General features: G+C 34.9%; 1 protein-coding gene and 2 long non-coding RNA genes across 26 annotated transcripts in view; 2 read left to right on the top strand and 1 right to left on the bottom strand.

The window, feature by feature from the left end:
• The window catches only part of LOC127862577 (uncharacterized), a 178,451-nt gene that overhangs the window by 58,339 nt on the left and 94,417 nt on the right, over positions 1-25,695 (top strand). The gene's annotated exons all lie outside the window — the stretch shown is intronic.
• The window catches only part of LOC127862575 (uncharacterized), a 105,046-nt gene that overhangs the window by 56,693 nt on the left and 22,658 nt on the right, over positions 1-25,695 (bottom strand). The gene's annotated exons all lie outside the window — the stretch shown is intronic.
• Positions 1-25,695, top strand: part of LOC127862565 (uncharacterized) — a 293,520-nt gene that overhangs the window by 260,532 nt on the left and 7,293 nt on the right. For 6 of the 21 annotated variants that reach the window (XM_052401747.1, XM_052401746.1, XM_052401742.1 and 3 more), the window contains exons 2-6: positions 5,244-6,048; positions 23,762-23,818; positions 24,459-24,795; positions 25,053-25,159; positions 25,537-25,617. The exons of 8 other annotated variants lie outside the window; for them this stretch is intronic. The gene's annotated coding sequence lies outside the window, so the exon portion shown is untranslated. Of the gene's footprint in view, positions 1-3,672; positions 3,748-5,243; positions 6,049-23,761; positions 23,819-24,458; positions 24,796-25,052; positions 25,160-25,536; positions 25,618-25,695 lie in introns of those variants that run through there. 7 more of the 21 variants (XM_052401750.1, XM_052401743.1, XM_052401756.1 and 4 more) reach the window with 7 other exon arrangements.

Raw genomic sequence — 25,695 nt, 5'->3', positions numbered from 1 at the left:
ATCTATATTGGCAAATGAGAGCGCACGCTTTTTGTGAGCGACAGATTCTGTGGGTAGACAAAACATGCAGTTTATTTATGCAGATGACTCGTGGCGTTAATGTAATTGTCACAGAAATATTGCACAATTATTTAGAAGACGTTGATGGCAACCGGCTGTAATCCTCGTGGACATTGTGCATTTCATTCATAATACTGTCAAAACATTTACTAGACTTGTAAAGCGTTTTAACAAATTATCGTTGAAATCACTTTTTAGTGTTAATGTTTTGTTGAAATCTCAAATGAGCCTAATTAAATTTGTTATCTGAAACACACTCCCGAATGTTAATGTGAAAATGTTTGTAATCCGTAACGCACTTCCAAATGTAAATGTTAACACGATGTTAACATCCTGATGCTTCAAATATTTACAGTGCACATTTATTTTGTATTGACTCATTGTTAATAATAAGGGCAGGACAATTATGCAGCATGTACAACATTGCGTCATTTGCATAAAAAGCGTGGGTGTATTGAGCGATGCATATAAATGCACACAACATGTCAGGGGATTTACGCATGTTCATTGGGAATATTTCATTAAATCTATAAATAGTCACTTATGACGAAAATCATTTGATACTTTAGAAAAATGGAAACTCATGAGGACTTTTATCGTCAATATTAAGCGGAATTTGCTTTCAAAAATGGAATACACGGGATTATAGGGTAATGAAAAGAAACTTGAAAAAAAGTAAGTATGCAGTCCATGTAATAGAGTCCGGTTAATAGGGATGTATTGGGGAATTGTTCAAGTCGGGATTTTACTATCTATGCCGGACTGTTAAATAACGATTGAAAATTATATCTTTTTAACTGGGGTTCATTTTTTAAGAGTCATTGTGCAACAAATGACTTCTTTTGACGCTTTTTTCTTAGAGTTATTACGCACCACAGAACGTCAATTGACATGTTAAATAAAAAAAAAACAACCTTGAAAGGGGACACCCCTCCCGAACCACCCCATATCAGCAACGGGGCGGCTGAAAAAAATCCTATGGAAAGCACTGGCATGGTGTTTCATGCATAGGGTTTCATGCATAAGGTTAAGTGCATAGGGTTTGATGCCTATGGTTTCATGCATGGTGTTTCATGCATAGGGTTTCGTGCGTAGGGTTTCATGCATGGTGTTTAGTACATAGGGCTAAGAGTGTGTGGTTTTGTGCATGATGTTTGAGATAAAGGTTTAAATGCCCATCATTTTTGTGTATAATGTGAGTTCATACTAACAGTTTCATGGTGAAAGATTCGAACTTGAGGGTTCCTGGTCTAGTTTTATCAGAGAGAAATCAGGGTAGTAGTTTGGGGAGAAAAGTTTTGATTATGTTTGTACTGTTTAGAGAAGTCAAGTATCGTATAATTGTTGTTGTTATTTTTGTTTGTTTCAAATCAACTTGGCAAGGAAGCCACGAGGAAAATTCATATAACATGATTCTGTACGGTTCGCCCAGTGAGTTAACCCTAACTTAACCCAGGCGAAACGATGACCATGGAAGACCATGGTCACCATGGTTTTTGATGGTTGACCCTGGTATTTGATTGTCAGTCATCAAAAACCGTGGTGGAACATGATCAGGAACATGGTTGACCATGGTCACAAAAAACATGGACCATGGTCAGCAATGGTGACCATGGTCAACCATGGTTGGCAATGGTGACAAGAGACAGACCATGGTTGAACATGGTCACACACAAAAATGGACCATGGTCGGCAATGGTGACCATGGTGAACCATGGTTGGCAATGGTGACAAAAGACAGACCATGGTTGGACATGGTCATTGCTGTTTTTACAAAGGAAAAATAGTGTGTGCACAGGAAGTTGAAATGGGCAAGCTGAATGAAGACACATGGTTTATGTTTTGTTTGGAAATGTAAGTCTTTAATAAATTACCGGCTAAACTGATCAGCCATTTGTTCCATTTTAACTTCTTTGGCACTGTGTTCACCTATGTTTCCCAATTTTTGCTACATTGTTTCACTTTATCCTCTGCTTTATGAATGTTTTTGTCATCAACATAATCAGAACATAACCAATCATTTCATACTCATTAACTGTTCGCTAACATGTTGATGAAGTGTCAGCAATTCAAATGATTTTATTACAATGTTGAATTTTATCTTTAAGTTCTTTCAGTAATTCAATGGCCCTGGACACACAATATTCCCTTAAAGTAAGAGCCTTTCTACGCAAGTGTTCAATGCCAAAAAGATAATTATTAATGTCAAACTGCTTATTATTTCTTAAGACCATGGTCATAATTGACCATGGTAGACCATGGCAAACAACGTTTTGTTAAATGGCACCACACAGTCTTTGACCATGGTCAACCATGGTATATGGCCATGGTCTACCATGGTATTTGGCCATGGTCAACCATGGTATTTGGCCAAGTTTTCCACCATGGCCTGCCCCAAATGAAGAAGGGGGTGGTGTTGTGTTGCCTTGTTATTATGTGATTAATCACTCTGATATCAAGGGTTGCTTTAAAGCAAGCTGTGTTTGCTTCTGGAAAAATCGCCAGAAGGTTCTGCTATGGATCTGTCAATTGAAACCACACCAAAAGCATAAATTAAAAGCATGGGTGATTTTTGCCGCCTTCTTTTGTTTATAAAATATTCAACCAGTTAGTTTCATGGTTATACTTTGAGGTCATATGCCCAACCGTGTACATGTAACTCTGATCAATATTTTAGCTGAATTACCAGTATGATCCTCTTTTTACTTAGACATTTAAGTTTATTTAATTTTTATTTTATTTCTTTGTTGCTCGCTTGAAAATTAACCAATATATGTAGGGTCATCATGTAAGATTGTATGCTTATTCCAATATTATTGGAATTAGCATATAATCTTACATGATGACCCTACATTATACATAAATTGGTACTCTGACCAGTATTTTAGCCAAATTAGGTCCCCTTTTGAAGTTGGAATATTGTTTTTTGACAAGAAACAAAATAGTCCATGGAAGCAATTGTTTCAAAACATGAATGCTTTTTATTTATTTTTCACTGCCATTGGTACCAGAAAGTTCCATTTCTTTCAGGTCTGTAGAGAACAGCTCATCAAATGACCATTTCACGAAAAAACCAGGTGCATCTGCATAAATTGTTATCTAGGATCAGCCTGTGCAGCCCACAAAGGCTTAATCGGATTTGGAACATTACCCTCTTCATTAATCACATATCAGCCTCTGTGGATAGTGACACAGGCTAATCTGAGATAACAATGTTTGCAGATGCACTGCACTGGGGTTTCTCTTGAAAGGGTCCATTTGCTTTTGTTTTCTTTATTGTATATTTTTGTTTTCTTCATTGTGATTGTTTTTACAAATTCTCTGATTACATACCAATCAGGTTATGTTGTTTATATTTTTAGAATGATAAATATGTGATTGTTATTACAAGTTCTGTGATTACATACCAATCCGGTTATGTTGTTTATATTTTAAGAATAATTAATATGTGACTGTTATCACAAGTTCTGTGATAACATACCAATCAGGTTATGTTGTTTTTTTTTTTAAATGATTTATAAACGATTTTGACGGTTAAAGTTTGTTTTGAGACAATCCCTGTTATAAAAAAAGCACCTGCTGTCACGTGATTCACTATTGGAGAATATTAACCGGAAATGGAGAAACTGTACGATCGAGGAAAAACATAATTACACATTTATATTTAGAAACTAACTGAAAATCAAGGTGAGTGAAGGATCGAGGTTGAAATTATCTGACAAATACCCTTTATTCAAAATCAATCTTGGTCGCTGTTTAAAAAATATACATTGATAACTTTGTAAGTGATTTGGAACTGACGACCTCGCTGTATGATTTAAATTGAATGCATTGATACATTAACACTCAGGGTTTTTTCTCTACTTTTAAGGAAGATAATCCATGGCTTTGGAATTAAGAATTTAAGCTGCATTTTTAAGAAATTGGGAAAATAAATTCAGTAGTCTTCTATTTTCGCGCAAAAGTCCTCTGATTTGGGATATACTTATTTGATAGAACGCTTTATAATAATTCAAATTAAAAAAAAAACAAAATCATTTTTATATTATTATATACTTTGTTAGATGTTATTGAATTAAAATTGGGATAAAATGAGCATAAGACCAGGTTTTTTTACCTTATATAACAGACGCCGAATATCGACGTCTTCCCCAAGCAATCTAGGCTACTTTTTTCCCCTTTCCGAACCGAAAAATTCCCCAAGTGTAAGCTTTTCCCCTTCATAAAACAGTTCAAAACGATTGAATTTTACAGCAAATTCGCTCGAAATCGTACAAAACACCGTTTGGTACCCGTCCAATTATGGTTCCCAACCCATACACGCGGTTCTGTACTGTTTAAATGTTACGACAATGATTACCTCCCTTGGCGCATTTACGATAACTGTCAACTCACTTTACGTTAAATGTCACCAAAAAAGGCGAAATTACCGGAAAAAAGCCCCCCAAAATTGCGAATAACGCGGTTATTTCAGCTTTCTTCACAAAAGTAAGTCCACTGCAGCAGTCTGTTCCTGAACGGTCTAAAACTGTCACAGCCAGTCCCTGTCAAGGTCAACTCAGTCTGGCACAGCCGGCCAAAGTTAGTCCCTGTCATGAAGTGATCACTTTGACAAAGTCGATCATAGTCTGTCCCAGCCAAGATGATCAAGGGAAATGCCTCTGTTAAATTGTGTAATAACATGTAAATTAACCACAAATATTGATGTCTATTTTTTAAAACCCAATTAACAGTAAAAGTAAGACCCTTAAAATATTTCCCCTATTAAGGAAAAAATGCGCATGATTTTTCCCTGAAGTGGAAAATCGCACTTGAAATTTCCCCTAAATTGGAAAATCGCGTATGAAATTTCCCCAACCTAAGGGCTAAAGGCCCCTTCCCCTACAACCCCCAAAAAACCCTGAAGACACTTCTTTCTAAAAAAAAAAAAAGCACATTTTGGGAAAAAAGTATACTTTTTGGGATTGGGAATATAGCCGTTTTTCGGCTATAAAAACGGGCCAAAGAAAACCCTGACACTATTTGCCTTGTTTCGAGGAGTATTTTAGATGACACATTCAAGTAATAGCTTGTTTACTGCAATAATTTTTATTTACAATTGCATCTGTTAAAATTTAAAATACATGAATATTTATGTGTTTCCGTTTTCATACTGAAGTTAACTGAATTTCATTACGTTTCAGGCATGTTGTGCTCATTGTACATAAGGCACAGGAAAAGACCTGCATGAGCAAAAATTGAATCAGCCAAGTGGGTCAACGTTCCATGCAAATGAGTCGTTTGTTAGGCGTTAACACGTCATGCAGAAAAGAACTACCATATGCATGCTGTCCAGTGGGAGGCTGCCTGTGACGCCCCTCAGAATATGACAAATAGTTAAGTCACTATGGGAACATTAAAGGCCCTTGTCTGCGCTTTCCTTAACATCTATTGGCTGATGATATAAACGATACCGCATACAACCAAGTTCAACAACCTCTAGGAGCTCATGAAACTACAGGGGGTGAGCATATTCAATAATCTGAACCATGGAGAGAACAACAAGGCGCCATTGTAGGTTTATTCAAGAGACAGTGCTGACTATGGGGAGTCAGAAAGTTACGCTGTGACAATCTTATGATTCTAATCCACGAGATGACGGACATAGCCACCGTGTTGGTGTGTAAATGACTCTGAACTACAATGTTTAAGTATAATTACTATGTGCTACAATAAATGGTTATGAGCAACTGTGAACAATGACTGTACAACATATGAACTACAATAAACATCTTCATGTATCATCTCAGAACCACATTGAAAAACTATGAACATATGTGAACCATTTTAAATTATTTTTAACTACTCTGAGCTAATATAAAAGTGGACTTGTTTGTATCACTCATCAACTTCTATTGAACAAAAATGAACTACGACTCACATCAGTGCTATTTGCTACTCCTATGAAGTTTTAGGCAAAGAAGACGTTATTGGGTGCCCTCACAAAAAGTAGGTCAGACTTTAAAATCTTGTTGTGCTTTTGTTGCTTGTATTTTTTGTGTGTGTTGTATTTGTTTTTTTTACCTAAAGTGATGTCCATCTGATTGTTGTTTGGTTTTGTTATTTATGTTTTCTCAATATTTTGTTTTGTTTGTATTTGTTTTCAATGTCTTTTATTCATGCTTCTTTTTTGTTTAAGTCTTGCATGTTCAGCCCTTTTTCTGTCTATTTGGGGAAAATGGGGATTTTTCGAGTCACGAAATCTTCCAAATAGGGAAGAATTTTCATCAACAAAAGCATTATATGGGCAGGGTTTTTTCCAGCCATTTTGGATAAAAATCATATATATTATGGTTATATATTTTGTAGGTATTTTGTATAAAACCTGTTTAATCACCTATTTTGGTTCATCAAACAAATTTGATGCTGACCAATACGCATCAATGTTTCACATAAATTTACTTTTGTTTTTGACTGATTTTCAGAAAATAATTTGTAACATATTGCATCACTCTAAATTTTTGAGTGAATTGAAGATTGGTTAAATAACAAAAGTGCTCGAAGCGCTCACATCGCGTCACATGATTTACATATGTTCAAGGGGATATCCCTGTACTGATTGGATGTCAAATCGAGGCTCCCAGGGAAACCCCACAATTCAATTTATAGAGTATGTTAAATTCCGGACAATAAAGAACGATGTGTTCACGAATTTCTGAAACACATGAATTGTCAAAATTGGGCAGAAATTTGAGTTTTTGTTAGTAATATACTGACTAAAGTAAAGGTGACATGATTGTTCGTTTTAGGTGTCTTGCTTTTTGCTCAAATTTCCCGACAATGTTGTGATTTGGACCTGGAAAATTGGTGCATGTATTTCGGATGTAAATTTTCTAATACTTTTTCCCCCAATTTTAAATATATATATATATATATATATATATATATATATATATATATATATATATATATATATATATATATATATATATATATACATTTTTGCAAGATTACCATAGTGTGAACTTAAGTACAAATTGTGTACAGAGTACATTTTTACCAGTGTAGCAAACAACAAGATGCATATTAATTGCTTGTTCTAGGTGGTTTAAAACATGTATAAATCAGGGTGAGTTGTATACAGTATACAAAAACACTACAGGAGTAAATATTGTGCTTGAACTGTATTCTTTAGTCATATTTTCTTTAGAATAAAGCGTTCTTAATATAAATCATGCCTAATGTGACACAGTAGCTTTTCTATAATCAAAATTCGTTCAGCGAAATACTGTGGTCAGTGAAGCGTTAATCTCTATCGTGACACAGTAGATTTTATATTATCACACTTTGTTCAGCAATCACTGTGGTCAGTGAAGCGTTAATCTATATCAAACATAACATAACATACATGTTGTCTTTCTTTGTTTACGTGAAGATTGTGTTGTTTATACTATGTCATCAGTATATGCGTAATCTACGAAAGAAGCCGAGGAACATCGGAGATAGCGAAAATGTATGGAAATTGCAAAATGTAAACATTTCTTCAAATTATGAAACGGACATATCTTCCATAATTCTTGACAATGTTGCACCTAGGCTGTGTTTTTATCATTTTTTATGCAAGAGTAACTGAAATCCGGTAAAAATTAGACCAGTTTATATGCATAATAATTGGATTTGTCACCTTTATTGTTACTTTAAAAAGCGCCCCTCTATTTTTTTGTGAAAAGCCCTTTTGGTTAGTTATATTTTTTCATCATTTTCCAAAACCCAGTCACTCAACTGATGTAAATTACACAATCTCACAGTGGGGTACTCGACTATCGTCATAAACTGCTTAAAGCTCTTTTCACCTGTGTATGTAACTCAAGAGTTAATGCCGCAGGGAAAAGACATTGCCATGGGTGTCATGCGCTGTAAGCCATGACATCAAGCTGTTACCATCTTAGAGTGTTAGCATGCGGGCGTATTGTTTGATGCACCTTGTGAAAATTAGACACTATGAAGGCGCAAACAACCTGATTGAACTGAATTTATTTACGTCAAGCATTTGTACTGTGGCCAAAGACTTTCAAATCTGCTGAGTATTTCGGACGCACACGGTGCTGTCAAGATTTTGTCTTAATGCCCAAGGCAAATTTAAATTATGATTAACGTTCGGTCATGTAGGCTTGTTGAAAGCAATTTGATAACATCACAATTTTTATATAAATGCACGAATGTGCATGTGCCTTTAATCTCATTTGAGATTATTATAATTTTCTTTTTATGTCCCCCAGTCTATACTTGCGACCGTGAATTAGTTGTCAATGCAATTTTCGTAATACCGATAACGTGTTGTGTGCTTTTATAAGTTATTCTGTCTCATTATTTGATTGATATTCCACATGTGTTCTGTTGTTTTGACTACTGCATTAATTCCTAACAAGTATGAATGTGAAAGTATAATACTGAAAAGACACTGTTAAACTTGTTTTAATCAAGTTGCAAGTATGTTTATTTTGATTTTTTTGCATAAAAATACCCATTATTATTTACTTTTAGGTCATTTAGAAAAGTTAAGAATTATTTTCCAAAACTAAGAAGTAACGTTGAGAATAAAATTTCATAGTTAAGAATTTCTTTTTGAAAATCTGGTAGTAACGTTAAGACTTTCACAAAACCTTATCTGGAGCTCTGAGTTTGGATCCAGATGAGATGCCACAGAACGTGGCGTCTCATCAGGATCCAAACTGTTTGCTATTCTGAAAGTAATCTTTGAAAAAAAATCAAAGAAAATGCTAATTTTAGAAATTCAGCAGACAACATTTTAGCAGACGACAAAGGGTTATAAGGCTATGTTGCACTCCTGGATGTGATTGTTATTGTGTCCTTACCTACTTTGTGTTTTTTGTCAGGGTTCTGACTACTACATGTATAATGTATTTATGTATTCAATATAAAAAGTTTATCAAGGTATTATAATAAGTGTATATTTCTGATTGTCTTCAGATCTTCATTGTGTCTTCATCTTGATTTTCATTCTCTTTCTCATACTAATGAACATGTCTTAAAATTGTTTTTGGTTATCCAAAATAAAAGTCAGATATTTTTTAATCCTGTTCTTTTCTACTCATGATAATATAGGTGATGGTACAGCCATATCATTCTTCATACCTACATATGTAACTTAATACAAACACTAGAATAGATATATATATATATTATTTCATTACACAAAATGAGGAACAGCATACAATTGGTGTAATCAACAAATGCACTAATGTGTGCAATTCATTAGTATATAGTATAACCAAAGTATTAATACTTAAGTATATTAATAACCAAATGCCCTATTTTCCAAAATTATGCCTGAAATGTTCCCTTTTGGGGGAAGCTTCCCTCTATTTTGAAAAGCTGGCCCAGGATGCTGCACTGTTCAACAAGTGCGTATCTGGCAGTATGTTATTTCGGTTATTGAGCAATATTATGTGGTGTTAAAGTTTTAAAACTGCGTTTATAAATTTTTTTTTTACAACATTAACCCATTTAAAGACGCAAACTCTTAAATATTGTTTTATTGCTTAAACATTTATTGGTAGATATTTGGTATGTCAGTACATATAAATGTGATTTACAATCAATAAAAGTCACCAGAAGTCAATTCAGGACATCTGAGTCGTGATTATAAGAGTAGGGAAGTTAGCTCGTTACAGGAAAGTGATTGAGATACAATTGCAAAAATCTTTAGTGCATAAAAGACAGCTTTGCTTGCAGTTTGTGCCAATATCTTAAAATTTAAGAATTAATAATTCAATATGTCTGAAATTGGTGACAAAATGTTGACAGGTTTAGAAAACAGGGCCCTCAATCTGTCAAATCTGCCGCCAAATTTCGGCGGCAGTCCCCCACCTGAAAAGTATACTTTTTTCCCCTTTTGGAGGGAAAAATTCCCCCTAAAAAAAAATAAAATAGAAATATGTGTCTCATGATTATTATATCTCAATTCTTTTTCAATTTAATATTTTCAAACATAGATCTACTAAATTATGAAAAATGCAATGAATATAGTGCACACATGTACAAATGAAATAATGAGAGAGTAAGTAAAAAAATCCCCCAAAAAGGGAAACACCGCGAAAATTCCCCCTCCTAAGGGCTGCAGACCCCTTCCCCCAAAGTAGTGTGAGGGCCCTGGAAAATTACTGTGTACATGAATGCTGTACACATCAAATATTTGCCCAAGAACACAGGCTTATGAAATAAAGTAGTTATACGTATTTAAAATTGCCAAAACCAGCATAACAAACTGTCTTTTATGCACTAGTTAAAATTCTTAAGAAAAATAGTTTTAGAGAGTTATTTGAAGTAGAGCAAAACTTACTGGTGTGTTTACACTCATTAACGTTCAATTGTGAACCCAACAAAGTCATGTTATCTTGCACCCAGATACACCCTTATATGAAAAACACCACATTTTGCCAACCAGTGTGCAGAGTGTAACCTAAGCGCGTGACATCACTCCTCACCTTATTTATTGATTGGCGTTGTTGTTTATAAAACTGTTATAATAATTGCCAATTGTATAGTATTTGAGGCTGTAATTTTTAAGGCAGCTATTCTTAATCGTTTTTAAGGGACTTGTTTACAGATTTTGGCATGTTTTGAAGTTTGTCATTAAATGCTTAAAATTTATAAATATAAACATCAGAACTTAAAAGAGCTCCAATATAAAAACAAGAATAAAAGGAAAAAAAAAACATCAAAAAAGAGAAAAAAAAGTTAACTGCCCCAGGGCTCAAAGCACTGAACCATGAAGTACAAGCTTAGCGCCGAAACCACTTATCCACCCGTCTTCACGTGTGTGTGTGTGTGTGGGTGTGCGTACGTGCGTATGTGTGTGTAATTCAAAGTTTATCGTTGAGTCTTAATACGACTACATTATGTGTGGACCTGACCATCAGTCTTTTAATGGGTTGCCATTTATTTTATACTTAGTATAACCATCCACGTGTTGTAACAAAATATCAGGATAACACAAGCAATCAAATTTTTAAATCGTTTCGCGTCTGAGACACTTTATAATTTTATCAATTTCTTAAGATGATTTTTCGTAAACGAAAGTGTATTTTAGGTATAAGTCTGCGGCATTAGTGTTATTTTGCACACTGATGTACAGTGTTCATTTATTATGCTCCCCTAAATGTTTTGGGGGAGCATATAGTCGCCGCTTTGTCTGTCCTTCCGTGCGTGTGTCCATCCGGAAATTTGTCTGGGCTATTTCTCAGCAACTAATGACCGGAATTCAATGAAACTTTATGGGAAGCTTCACTACCAAGAGGAGATGTGCATATTATCAGCTGGTTCTGGTCGGATGATTTTTCACAGAGTTATTGCCCTTTGAAACTTTCCATTAACTGTTCATATTGTGCAATTCTTGTCCGGACTATTTCTCAGAATTTATGACCGGAATTCAATGAAACTTTATAGGAAGCTTCACAACCAAGAGGAGATGTTCATATTATCAGCTGGTTCTGGTCGGATGATTTTTTCACAGAGAAATGGCTCTTTGAAATTTTCCATTGTACATGCAGTACAGCTCACGCAAAACCAACAATGTCCGCGGCTACACCATGGACAGATTCTTCTTTTTACGAATTTTCAACGCCTCAGAAATGAGTATTAACTCGACATGATGCCGAGGCACTCTGCAAAAATTCGCAGAGAGACGCCGCGGCTGTTTCTGCCTCGGCATCGATTCGCGGAGTCACGCCGCGTCTGAACATGAAGCGATTCGCCGAGTATAAATATTAACAAATATTCATTGTATACTAATCTATAACACATGTTATCGAAAGATAGAAACATACACTGAAAATACGCTGGAATGTTTACTTGTGTGCGATTGTTAACATTTCTTAATATCTGCATACATTTAATAAAGTTCCCATCGGATCTCATCTGTCAAAACAATGATTTTTTATGTCAGTTACTAGACCTATATTGAGTTTAAGCTTACATAGTTAAATCCTGTAGATGATTTTGGAAACTAGACTTGCTTTAAACGTCGAAAAAAATAATTTTCCTAAGCTATAATGCATATGAGAACCAAACCAACATATTACACAGGCGACACAAAATATAAATAATGTTGACTTTTTTAGTTTTGATGAAAATACAAATGTTAGTTTATTTGAAATAAAGAACTTTCACTTCGTCCCAATTTTCAGAAAAAGACTTCAGGTGATATACACATTGCTCAGTGGGAATACCGCGGTGAAAGTGGTGATAAACGGAATTATCGCGTAATAGATAGAGACGTTAAAAGTGGCATGAATGTGGTAATCAAAATAACATTGTTAAAATGACGCACACATTATTATTATTGTAACAATTAAATTCCCTTGTCATGCAAATCTTTGGTTCTGCTAGAAATCGCGCGAACACAAATAAAGTGTTATCACGTTTTCCGCATGTAAAGCGTGAGCATTTACATGTACATTGCAATATGAAAACAATGTAGCGCAGATAAAAAGGATATCGTTATTTGTTTTGCTAATTTCGTTGCACGTGGGAAAAAAATACGCATCATGCACTATTTTCAAGAGTTTACATTCATGATACATGTATGAACAGAATTTCGCGTGCCCGTACATTGTAGTATTAATTTACTTAAGTGTACTCGGGGTACTTTAAAGAAGTACCCGAGCCGAAAATGACCAACCGAGCGCGCTAGTAAATAAATTGTTGGGAGACTCCGAAATAAACATTAACCCATAAATAATGTTCTGTATCATGTTTAGTGACGCTATTTTCTATAAATTAATTTTATTTCATTACTAAATATTTGATATTATTAGCATCAGCGTAAAAGTGATCAAGACTAAAAACAGACAAATTCCATATTTTAACAAACAAAGCAAACATATAAATTAGTCGTTTTATTTCTTGTACAATGAATAAATAAACAATTAAAACGACAACTTATGTTCAATATGTAACGATGGAGTTTTAATTTACCCGCTTAATACTTGAACAATTTTTATATAGACATGAAACACATGTGATTGAACTGGCTAAAATCTATGCAACAAGTAGTTTATGATAATCTATTTTGGCCAAATGGCTTTTGATTTTTACATGTATTAATTAATTTAGTATGTTTGGCATTACATAACGTAATAAATTGTCTGCCTATTGCCGCGTCGAGGACAAAACATGTCTACCACACATGGTATATGACACCATGTTGTTAGTTAGTACATGGTGTACCGGGTAACTGTCTTTACAGCATCTGATCATAACGATATAATCGGTTTGCGCTCAACAAAAGGGGGTAATTTAGCACCGGAGTGTATAGACAATCCCAGAATCGATAATATGGGCGCCGCCATATTGGCTATTACGTAACCTGGGATTGAAAACGGTACTGAATAATTTGACAGATTGCAACGTTATCATAGTGTACACCCGCTTTATTCCAATAAACAGTACTTTATGACTTCGCACATTAGGATTGAAAACAAGTGAAACATTAAACCAAGTGTCGATATGTATCACATCGTAAATCAATGTAATTTAAATTAAAAATATACACGATAGATTCATAAAATATGTGTCTCTGCTACAATATTCAGTGACAACACGTAATGTTTAAGGCCGAGTTGGCATTTTTAAGCATACCTTTCGGCATAATGCCTTTGTATAAAATTTAATGTTAAACGTTTACATGTTGCCTGAAATATTATTTAATTTTCTTAATAACATATTAATTCACGATTGAAATGTTTAACATGAAAAGTAATGAGCCTTAAATAAACTTAAATAGTTCCAATTGTGTTCTCTAGATTTTCTAAACGTATGTCTTTATTAAATGTTCGTAAAACGGTCTAAATTTAAGCTTTAAAAATAAAAACACACACAAAATAAGTGATTTATTTTTTTTTAATTACGGATTATAAATGACAGCAACATACATCTCTTGAAAAAAATATCAGCGATAAAGGCGCGAACGAATTCGCTCAATGGGTGGCGATGTTCCAAGTGTGGATTATAAGCGTTTATGGGTTTGCTCAAGACACCACATGTCTGCACATGTGTTGATACCGAAATTTAGATAAGATATCACGCGTCACCTTTAAATAACATGTTAAATGACAATCAAGACCTTATTCATGCCAGGGACGTACACAAAAATGTCCATGCTGTGTGTTATTACTCTTAAACGAATGCAGATGAACCTTATTTCTACTAATTAATTATTATATTAATAAAAAAAAAACACTAACTATTATGTGGTTGTCAGATCGATAACAGAAACTCTTTAAATCCTCAAATATATTTGATAAACCCGATTCGCTTCCTTGTTTTGCGTAGGGACCTTTACACACATATATAGGTCCATGTTTATTTCTTCAGTACCGTTTTAGAGGGGCGCAAGAGTATTCAGGGACGGATAATCCGGGAGGTATCAATTTCTATAGACAATCCCAGAATCAATAAATTGACTGCCGCCATATTGGCTATTACGTCACCCGCTACTGAAAACGGTACTGAAGAATTAGGCAGATTACAACGTTATCATAGTGTACACCCGCTTTATTCCAATAAACAGTACTTTATGACTTCATTCAGTAGGATTGAAAACAAGTGAAACATAAAACCAAGTGTCGATATGTATCACATCGTAAATCAATATAACTTAAATAAAAAATATACACCATAGATTCATAAAATATGTGTCTCTGCAACAATATTCAGTGACAACACGTAATATTTAAGGCCGATTTGGCATTTTTAAGCATACCTTTCAGCATAATGCCTTTGTATAAAATGTTATTATTTCTTTATGGAATAAAATTATTCAATGATATGTATAAAGGTATAGAAATATCTTAAGTCTGAAGTAAACGTTGTGATTTTAGCGTAAATAGTGCCGGAGATATTAACAAAGATCTATCAATATACAAAGATTGGAAACATCCATTCAGACCAAATTTTTTATGCCCCCCTTCGAAGAAGAGGGGGTATATTGCTTTGCTCATGTCGGTCGGTAGGTCGGTCGGTCCGTCCACCAGGTGGTTTCCAGATGATAACTCAAGAACGCTTGGGGCTAGGATCATGAAACTTCATAGGTACATTGATCATGACTCGCAGATGACCCCTATTGATTTTGAGGTCACTAGGTCAAAGGTCAAAGTCACAGGAGAAGGTCACAGTTACTGGAAATAGGCATTTTAAGGATTTAGCATGGTTCACACAAGGGAAACAACTACCGTTTATGCATGTCCTTTTTATTACAGCATTTGCCTCACTTTTATTCATTTAAAATCTCATATTACAGCAGAGATTCCAAATCTGACCTGTAAATGAGCCCCATATTTACTGCCAGTGCTAGGTTACCTTTTCCCATTTGATCATTCTAAAGTATTGGTATTGTAATGCTGCTGCTACTGCTACCGCCACCGCCACCACCACCACCACCACCACTACCACACCACCACCACCACCACCACCACCACCACCACCAGCCCATATAGGGGGGCATGCATGTTTTACAAACAGCCCTTGTTTAATAGACCTTTGATATTAATTAGATAATTTTAAGGTCTAGGTAGACAATTATATTGATATCTGCCTTTGTTTAAGCCTATATTATTATCCCCTGACAGAGGCGGAGGGATATTGTTTTGGCGTTGTCTGTCAGTCCGTCCGGCACTTTTGTGTCCGAAGCCATATCTTGGAAGTTCTTTGGTGGATTTCATTTAAACTTGGTATAAGTATATATATGCATAAGAGGATGATGCACGCCAAATGGCATTGTACACCATCTGTTAAAAACAGACTTATGGCCCTTTGTATCTTGAAAAAATGCTTTTTAGTGTCCGGAGCCATATCTTGGAAGTTCTTTGGCGGATTTCATTGAAACTTGGTATGAGTATATATATGCATAAGAGGATGATGCACGCCAAATGGCATTGTACACCATCTGTTAAAAACAGACTTATGGCCCTTTGTATCTTGAAAAAATGCTTTTTACTATAGGCACTTTTGTGTCCGGAGCCATATCTTGGAAGTGCATTGGCGGATTTCATTTAAACTTGGTATGAGTATACATATGCAAAAGAGGATGATGCACGCCAAATGGCATTGTACACCATCTGTTAAAAACAGACTTATGGCCCTTTGTATCTTGAAAAGATGCTTTTTACTATAGGCATTTTTGTGTCCGGAGCCATATCTTGGAAGCGTTTGGCGGATTTCTTTGAAACTTGCTAAATAAATTGTGAAGGCTTAAGAACCTTCCTTTGTCTTAGTTTTGTGTTATTGTCCTCCGTCAGTCCATCTATCATTATGTTCATCTGTCCAATTTGCACCCATCCTCAAACAAAGCATATGTTGCGGGAGATACCTTGGGCCTTTCAGGCCCTCTTGTTTCTTATTAAATGCCGTACTTTCTATACTTTCTGGAGATATTCATTAAGAAACGTTGTAAGATTAAAGACCGAGGAAGACTTTTTTTATTGAATAGTACATATCCTTGTTTGTCTAAACAGTTACCATTTGGCTATTAATATTTCCCTAGTAAGGGTCATTTTAAAGGTAATATACAAATCTATATCCAAAAAGAAGTTTGTGATTCTAAAATTGGACCGGAAATATTTATTAGCGAAACTCTGTAAGATTTCAGGTAGGGAATATTTTTTTTTAAATTAAAATTATGTATCTAGTTTAGTCTAAAACTAAAGTGGTTTTTAGCAATCTTTTATTTAAAAGTCGCTTTCAAGCTAATACAAACATATCTAGCCGGAAATGAATTTTGTGATTTTAAATAAACAAGTACCAAAATTTTTCGTTTACAAAACTGTGTAAGATGTCAGGACATGTCATACTTTTTTTATTGAAAAAGGACATATCACGTTTTGTCTATAACTTTCTTACATTATTATTATGCCACCCTTCGAAGAAGAGGGGATATATTGCTTTGCACATGTCGGTCTGTCTGTATGTCGGTCTGTCAGTCGGTTCGTCCACCAGGTGGTTTCCGGATGACAACTCAAGAACGCTCTGGCGTAGGATCATGAAACTTCATAGAATCATTCATCATGACTTGCAGATGACCCCTATTTATTTTGAGGTCACTAGGTCAAAGTTCAAGGTCACAGGTCAAGGTCACGATTCCTGGAAATAGGAAAATGGTTTCTGGATGATAACTCAAGAACGCTTACGCCTGGGATCATGAAATTTCATAGGGACATTGGTAATGACCAGCAGATGACCCCTATTGATTTTCAGGTCACTAGGTCAAAGGTCAAGGTCACAGTGACCTGAAGCAGTAAAATGGTTGACTGGAAATAGGAAAATGATTTCCGGATGATAACTCAAGTACGCTTACGCCTTGGATCATGAAACTTCATAGGGACATTGGTCATGACTTGCAGATAACCTCGATTGATTTTGAGGTCACTAGGTCATAGGTCAAAGTCACAGGTCAAGGTCACAGTGATTGGAAATAGGAAAATGGTTTCCGGATGATAACTTAAGAACACTTATGCCTGGGATCACGAAACTTCATAAGGAATTTGGTCATGACCGGCAGATGACCCCTTTTGATTTTCAGGTCACTAGGTCAAAGGTCAAGGTCACAGTGAGTTAAAGCAGTAAAATGGTTGACTGGAAATAGGAAAATGGTTTCCAGATGATAACTCAAGAAAGCTTATGCCTGGGATCATGAAACTTCATAGCAAGTTTTTTTTTCCACTTTTTGGGAAGATAGCCCATGGCTTTGGAATTGGGAATTTTATTGGCATTTTCATGAAATTGGGAAAATTAATTCATTAGCCTTTTTTTTCCACACGAAACGTCCACTAATTAAGGAAATACTAAATTTGATATAACACTTTATAATCATTAAAATTAAAAGAACAAAATCTTAAAATACTTTGTTAGATGTAATTGAATTCAAATTGAGATAAAATACGCATAAGACACTACTTTCTATAAAAAAATTAAAAAAAAAATTATTTTTTTTTGGAAATTGGGAATTTTTTGTCACATTTTGGGAAAAAAGTATACTTTTTGGGATTGGGAACATAGCCGAATTTCGGCTATAAAATCGGGCAAAAAAAACCCCTGCATAGGGACATGGGTCATGACTGGCAGATAACCCCTTTTGATTTTGAAGTCACTAGGTCAAAGGTCAAGGTCATAGGTCAAGGTCACAGTGACTGGAAATAGGAAAATGGTTTCCGGAAGATAACTCAAGAACACTTAGGTCTGGGTTTACGAAACTTCATAGGGACTTTGGTCATGACCAGCAGATGACCCTTTTGATTTTCAGGTCACTAGGTCAAAGGTCAAGGTCACAGTGACTTAAAGCAGAAAAATGGTTGACTGGAAATTGGAAAATGGTTTCCAGATGATAACTCAAGAACGCTTATGCCTGGGATCATGAAACCTTATAGGGACATGGTCATGACTGGCAGATTACCCATTTTGATTTTGAGGTCACTAGGTCAAAGGTCAAGGTCACAGTGACTGGAAATAGGAAAATGGTTTCGGGATGATAACTCAAGAACACTTACGCCTGGGATCATGAAATTTCATAGGGATATTGGTCATGACCGGCAGGTGACCCCTATTGATTTTCAGGTCACAATGTCAAAGGTCAAAGCAGTAAAATGGTTGACTGTTAATAGGAAAATGATTTCCGGATGATAACTCAAGTACGCTTACGCCTTGGATCATGAAACTTCATAAGGACATTGGTCATGACTGGTAGATGACCCCTTTTGATTTTGAGGTCACTAGGTAAAAGTTCAAGGTCACAGGTCAAGGTCACAGTGACTGGAAATAGGAAAATGGTTTCTGAATGATAACTCAAGAACACTTAGGCCTGGGATCACGAATTTCATACTTCACCACCAGCACCACCAGCAGCAGCAGCACCACCACCACCCACCTCCACCACCACCACCACCACTACCACCACCACCACCACCACCATTGTTCACAGTGACAAAAAACGTATTCACACAATGGCTGCCACTACAACTTTTAGCCCATATAGGGGGCATGCATGTTTTACAAACAGCCCTTGTTTAAATAACATTTTACATGTAAAATCAAAGTTTATTGCCTGAAATAAACGTTGTTTGGGCTGTTTTCAATATTTACTTAACTAACTGATTTCATTTTTTATTACATTTTCTTAATATCATCTTAATTCACGATTGAAATGTTCAACATGAAAAATAATGAGCCTTAAATAAATTCAAATAGTCCAATTGTGTTCTCTATATTTCCTATACGTATGTCTTTATTAAATTTTCGTTATACGGTATAAATTTACGATTAAAAAATAAAACACGAAAAAAATAAGTGATTTATTTCTACGTTAATTACGGATTATTAATGACCTACACAAATAGGTCCATGTCCATGCTGTGTTTGATTACTCTTATAAGAATGCAGATGAACCTTATTTCTACTAATTACGTATTGGTAATAACTTATATTTAAAAAAAAACGAACTATTATGTGGTTGTCAGATCGATAACAGAAACTTTTTAAATCTTCAAATATATTGGATAAAACTGTTTCGCTTCATTGTTTTGCGTAGGGACCTATACAAACATATATAGGTCCATGTTTTTTTTCTCCAGTACCGTTTTGGAGGCGCGCGAGAGTATTCAGGGGCGGGTAATCCGGGAGGTATTGATTTCTGGGATTGTCTATATTTTCAAACTATGGAGTCTTGCTTCTTGAAACAATTGTATCACGACATAACGTAGAAATAAGAAGTTCAAGTTATGTTTTATACATGTACATTGTATGTCCAGGTTTTTTTTTGGCCCGATTTTATAGCCGAAATTCGGCTATGTTCCCAATCCCAAAAAGTTTACTTTTTTTGCCAAAATGTGGCAAAAAATTCCCAATTACCAAAAAAAAAAAAAAAAAAAAATGTATATTTTATCTCAATTTTAATTCAATTACATCTAACAAAGTATTATATGATTTTGTTCTTTTAATTTGAATGATTGTAATCGGGGTTATATCAAATTTAGTGTTTCCCTAATCAGTGGACTTTTCGTGTGGAAAAAAATGCTAATGAATTTATTTTCCCAATTTCATGAAAATGCCGATAAAATTCCCAATTCCAAAGCCATGGGCTATCTTCCCAAAAAGTGGAAAAAAAAACCTGTATAATAATGTTGAACTTGAGCGCACGAGATCGATATATATAATGTTTATTTTAATCCTTATTTCATCCTTATTGGAGCACTAAACACTATTTCTAAACCAAGTTCGTTTCGAATCGTTTCTCTTGTACAAAACATGGTAGCAAATCTTTAAGAAAGATCTTTCTAACTATTGAAAAGTGTAAACACCGAGCGCATCATATTCTTGAACACTTTGTTACAACATCATTAACGTTTCAAATACATTTTAAATACTATAAACTTATTCAGACATCGATAAGGATAAATATGTAATGATGTGAATTATTGTGATTATAAACTACAATGTTGTACAGTTTCTACTTGCGCTTAATAATTCACCTTATTATGCAGGTGCAAGTGACGTGACTCGTCAACTCGTCTCCACCAAATGCAATTTAATCATAAAATAATTGACAATCCTTTTGGTCCCTAAAATTTCTTCCTTTAAATTGTTAAATAAAATTATATATATATCACTTGCTCATAAGTGGAAAGGTTACAAACTAGACCAAATATGTTTCATTTCAGATTCCATGCAGTTTTCAGATCATTATCTATTTGCTTTATTACTCAAACTTGTTACATTCTGATCACGTGTGCTACTGAAAAAGCCATCGGAATTGTGTTTTATGGCTCAAACAAGCACAAAGTGGGTAAGATCCGTCTTTTTTATTGCTAAATGTTAGATAAGCACGTGAAGTTTTAATTATTATGGTGGTCAGTACAAAAAAGTACTAACGAAAACCACCGACTGCGGTTTTGTTTTATTGCCCAATCAAGCCCTGAACATCCAATATCCTGTGTATTACGAAACCCAAATTTACGATAAGCATGTGTTGTCTTACAAAAACAATGATTTTATAGGCCAGTAAACAGATTGAAGTAGCTCACACAGTTAATTCCTGTATATTATATCGGAAACGAGACTTGCTTTAAACATTTTAAATAACAATATTTATTTTTATAAGAATGCTAAACACAAATGAGAACAAAACCAATATACACAGACGACACAAAATATAAATAAATTTGACAATGTAAATTTAAACATTTACAATGACTTGTAGATGTTGCATACAATCTTAAGATAAATTAAGTTGTTAATTAGTCGTTTCAAAAGAATATGACTTTTACACGACGCTTTTTTGTGCAATCAGTATACATTACAACAATTGTTTCAATAATTAAGGAACTTGCAGAGCGTAACGCTAACGATACAGCGTGTTTGAATTTTATTTTATTTAGAGTAAATGTCAATGCCAAATAATTCGAGAGATGCTTCGGTACTTCATTTGAAATGCACTATGAAACTCTGAATTGAAATTAAAAGATCCCACTGCTGTCTGCACTCCGAAGTTTTTATTAAGAAATGAATATACCCACGCCAATTACGCTGCGTTTTTTATCCGGACAAAAGAATTCATGAAATCACGTGCAATATTTATTTGAGATTAGAATTTGTAATAGATCATGAAATGTACACAACGGGCGCACACCGCGTCAGGTGACTTACGCATGTGGGAATACCCCTGTCCTGATAGGGCACTAAATATTTCATCAAATCTTTAAATAGAATCATATGCCGAAATCCATTTGATACTTCAGACAAATGTTGAACATTTGTGTGAATGAAATTCTTGAGCATTTGTTTCTTCAAAAATTACCAGAATTTGCTTTAACAAATGGAAGACGCATAAACAGGTTTATCGGGTAATGGATAGAAACGGGAGAAGTCGCATTTATGCGGTAAAGAATACAGATAATTTGGAAAGATGATGACAATTCTAATAACGAACATTTCAATGTATTATTTAGTGTATTTTTTTGGAACGTAGTTTCTCTACATGTAAATAAATATTATGATGCAAAACTCGGAATCAGTTTCTATCCAAGATGAATTAAAGTTCATAACATTGTTCGCAGAGCGACTCGGCGTCATATCACCAATTTCCTCGGCATCATGCCGAGGCGTTTTGCGTTTTGCGGAATCGAGATACGGAATGACTCGGCGCACAAACGTGGCCACTCGGCGACCAGATGGTCGATGCCAAGTCGACTCCCCATACATTTGATGTCGCCAAACTCTGCGGATCGCGGAATTTGCTTGTTTTGCGTGAGCTGTACTGTATAGTGCAATTCTTGTCCTAGCTATTTCTCAGCAACTAACAGGTATTCAATGAAACTTTATGGAAAGCTTCACTACCAAGAGGAGATGTGCATATTATCAGCTGGTTATGGTCGGATGATTTTTATTACAGAGTTATGGCCCTTTGAAATTTTTCATTGTGCATATAGTGCAATTCTTTTCCGGGCTATTTCTCAACAACTTATTACGGGAATTCGATGAAGCTTTATGGGAAGCTTCACTACCAACAGGAGATGTACATATTATCAGCCGGTTATGGTCGGATGATTTTTCACAGAGTTATGGCCCTTTGAAATTTTCTATAAACTGTACATATAGTGCAATTCTTGTCCAGGCTCTTTCTCCCCAACTACTGACTGGAATTCAATTAAGCTTTATTGGAAGCTTAACTACCTTGAGGTGATGCGCATGTTATTAGTGGGTTCTGGTTAGATGATTTATTAGAGAGTTTATAATGGCCCTTTGAAATTTTTAAGTTGCTAAACCATCCATCGTATTATTTTGTTCAAAGTTATGCCCCTCAAGACGTTTCCTTTTATCTGAATATATAGTGCAATATTGTGACAAAAATAACTTTGGGAAGCATCACCCCTCTCCGACGATTTCTTGTTTCCTGAATCTTTGACAAAAAGTTGAATTTTTTTCATTTTGATAAACTGTGAACAAGTCCCTTTAAACTAATTTCAATTTGAAAAAAAATTCACGGTGGATGATGCTGGTATTACCGATGCTTTGATTGGTTCACTTTCATTTGGACATTGCTCAGCTATTTGCCAGATTTGCCGCAGCCAACCAAGTTTTTTTTTGGTCCAAATACCCACAAAACCTAACTACATGATGAGGGTCCAAATCAGCACGTGACATAATGATATGCGCCATTGTGTATTTGAACCGTGAAGTAAATACAGTAAACAAAGTCAAAGGTCAGAGTTTTTGAACATTCACGATGTTCGCCAGTCTGTATTAGGAGGATTCTATGTTTACCGTCATCTCTAAACACCATTTTTTGCCCAAGGAAAAAAATCAAATAGTGTGTCGTAGGTGAAGCTATGAAAGTGAAATTTTGAGGCAAGGTGAACTGCGCCCAGCTCTACAAGATATCCGGTAAGGCTAAGAAATCAATCCGCAAAACATTGCCTTTTTTCAATATTTTATTTGTTATCAAACAAGACACGTTTTTATCAATTTAAGACATTATTTAACCCTGTTTTTTCATCAGTCTGGTAATTTTGAATCACACCTTTTCAGGATTCAGAGTTTTTGGGATAAGCCTTCCAAATCAAGCACATAAACACAACAGTTTGTAAACACACAAAAACGCATCATTATTCTGTTTATTATTCTTTGTAACACGAATCTTTTTGTCACATTTTAGATGACAGGGCAATGCTGAACAAGAAGCTCAAAGTCTTGATGACGATTGATTTCCAAAGTAAGATTTTGCTTTTATTTTAACTTCATGGAATTGTACCCCAAACAGTTATAAACTTCTCTAGAAAGCAGACACATTGCAGTATTATGAATTGCTGAAAATATAAAAATGAAAATTTACTCCTTTTTGAAATAATAATAATTGGAATATAATTAGAAAAAATAGTAGAAGATCGATGATATTTCAAAAGTGAATACTTAACGAATTTGTGCATTAATTGAATTATGAGCATATATATAATCGAATTCCATTTCCTTCTTAAAATGAAACATGTGACCCGTTGTTCCATGACAAAAGATGTATTATTGCTAGAAGTTTAGGGTGGAGATTGTTGCAGAGATTTTTTTCAGAGCATAATTAAAGAATGGGAAGCTGGTTTAATATAATAAATCAATTTATTGTTCATGAAATGGTACTGTACACCATCTGCTGGTAACGGAGTTATGGCCCTTTGTATATATTCTGTTTCAATGCAGCATGTGGGGGTAAATGTCATGTCTGTGACAAAGCCCTAGTTTGGTGGAGGATATCAATTCAAAGAATTTGCTTGTTGACATGTGCTTTGTCAAACCAAAATTTACCTATAAACCTTTAGTTTTGACATTTTTATTATACTATTTTAATAAAATGATTACTTCAGTTAAACAAGCCATGCAGATTTCAAAGAATAGAAGGGAAATGGCAAAGACAGCTTTTGAGACACCCACAACTTTGGTCTTCAAGATTTCCTCCTTACAGGCAATGCCAGCTTCCTATTGAGAGACACCTACATCAATTGTTACTGTAACTTCACAATAACCTAATTCCAGACTCCCAAGGTTTTGGCCTTAAAGGGACCCATGCATTCGTTCCATGCAGCCACAGCTGCCTTTAAGTCACCCAGGCTTTCCACGGCTTCCATCCTGGCAAACATTGTTTCCCCTGACCAGACTCCCAGTCAGAACTTGAGGGTGACTCAATGTCTGTGGCAGGCTGATGTAAGGCACATTTATCTTGATTTGTTTTCAGTTTTTTTACTGCCAAAAAGTCAAAAAAACAAACCATTGTGTAAAGACCAATTCGTGTTTATTTGATTATTGTTTTTAAATCATTGTAATCGTTTCAAGTTTCATTTAAAAATGGAAACAAAAGTGTGTACATGGGAATGTTTTTGTATCATGCTTAGCTCCAACATATTGCTATTGTTCTGATATTTAAAAAAAATTATAAATAGCATGGTTTTCTTTGTTTCCAGGAACCAGTGATGAATGATTTTGGTTTCCTGCCTATCTGTCCTACAACGCCTGTCAGTGTCAATGAATCCTATTGTCTATGTAAAACAGGCCATTGGAAACTGAACAGGTACCATCGACTAATAAAGAAATGTGAAAGCTATATTTCACATTTTTATAAAAAGCAATAAGAGAGGCTGTTTGTTGGGAGTTTGTGTTGTTTTTTTTAAGTGAATTTACATAAATGGTACAAGTTTGTGGATCAATCAGCATACATTTTTCTCAAGCAATTGTAACCTCAAACATTTTACCATCATGACATGCATGCGTTTAAGGATAAAGAAAATCTCAAGTCATCTGCACATTCCCAAGTTATTTTCCCTTGAACATAGCCTGGCGACCGAGAAGTACCAGGGTGTTAGTCACTTAGCTGTAGTTACACAAAACAATATGTTTTGTCCCGAAATGTTATTATTAAGGATAATACAAATTATCTTTTCTCTTTAGACTAAATCTGGGTGCCAGCAATGCTCCCATGTGGTTGAAAAGCTAGAAAACAGACTTGCAGAGTCTTGAAAAATCACACAAGTAAATATCTGCTTTAATAATTAAATAAGCACATACTTAATATTTCAAATATTCAGAATGTTAATCAACATTCATTTT

Source organism: Dreissena polymorpha, chromosome 16 (genome assembly GCF_020536995.1).
Source record: "Dreissena polymorpha isolate Duluth1 chromosome 16, UMN_Dpol_1.0, whole genome shotgun sequence".
NCBI lineage: Eukaryota > Metazoa > Mollusca > Bivalvia > Myida > Dreissenidae > Dreissena > Dreissena polymorpha.
Note: the sequence above shows the minus strand (reverse complement) of the source record. Positions and strands in the feature narration are given on the sequence as shown.